Here is a 1,267-nt window from a genome sequence, read left to right as displayed (position 1 = left end):
GAAGAGGTCCCCTTCCCCACCCCGAGATAGAGTCTGCTGTGGCAGCTTTCAAAAGAGAGTCTAAACGTGCTGACTTTGGAGTTTGTTAAAAGGGAGGAAAAGAGTGTCAGGAGGCTAAGCCTTCATCAGTCCAAAGTTATCCCCTTGTCCCCAGGTATCCAAACAAGTCCACGCTGTTGTGTCCCCCTGCCACAAACTCTGCTCACCCAAGCTCGTCCCCCTGCCCCCTTCCACTTTACCTCCCTTCTGCCAAGGAGGCTCCAGAGAGAGAGTCCTTGAGGAACCTGAAAGCTACTAGCAGCTAGCTCTGTCACCGAGCTGTGTGTAATTGGGCACCTCGTTTTACCTCTCTGGGCCTCAGTTTCCCCATCTCTAATGTAGTCCCCGAGGCTCTTTTCAACAATGGTTATTAAGTCCTGCTTCCATGGAAATGAACATTGTCTGTGAAATGTGTGTTTCCCCGCAAACTCCTGATTTGGAATGTGGTCTACAGGCTGTCTCAGCTGGGTTAGAGAGGCCACCCCCACATTTAGAGATGGGGCAGTTCAGACAGGTAACAGCTTTTCCTGCAGCCTTTGTCTGTGGAGGCACTTTTAATTTGTGAAGACCTGTAACTATAAACATCCTGTGTACCAAGCAGGGCTGCTATGATCTATATTTTGCAGACTGACAGACAAAATGGGGCCCAGAAAAGTTAAGTCCTTCCCCAAGGATCCCTGGTCCCTGGTGATTAAATTCATATAAATTAGTAGAAAGAGCACCAGTCTGAAGCCAAATAACCTGACCTTGAAAAAGTCACTAGAGTCCCTAGGCCCCAATTTCCTGTCTGTAAAGTGGCAATAATAATGATTGCAAGGTCATACGAAATAATGGAGGGGAAAACAGTTTGCAAATGTGTACAGGCATACCTGGTTTTATTGTGCTTTGCAAATATTGCGTTTTTTACAAATTGAACATTTGTGGCAACTCTGGCTCGAGCAAGTCTGTTGGTGCCATTTTCCCAACAGCATTTACTCACTTCATGTCCCTGTGTCACATTTTGGTAATTCTCTCAATATTTCAAACTTTTTCATTATTACTGCATTTGTTATGGTGATCTGTGATCAGTGATTTGCGATATTACTATTGTAATTGTTTTGGGATGCCATGAACTGCACCCATATAAGACAGACATTCCCGTCTCCTTCCCTCTCCTTGGGCCTCCCTATTCCCTGAGACACAACAATAGTGAAATTAGGTCAGTTAATGACCTGAAAATGACCTCTAA

The sequence above is a fragment of the Pteropus vampyrus genome, unplaced genomic scaffold (genome assembly GCF_000151845.1).
Source record: "Pteropus vampyrus isolate Shadow unplaced genomic scaffold, Pvam_2.0 Scaffold217, whole genome shotgun sequence".
NCBI classification, from domain to species: domain Eukaryota; kingdom Metazoa; phylum Chordata; class Mammalia; order Chiroptera; family Pteropodidae; genus Pteropus; species Pteropus vampyrus.
Note: the sequence above shows the minus strand (reverse complement) of the source record.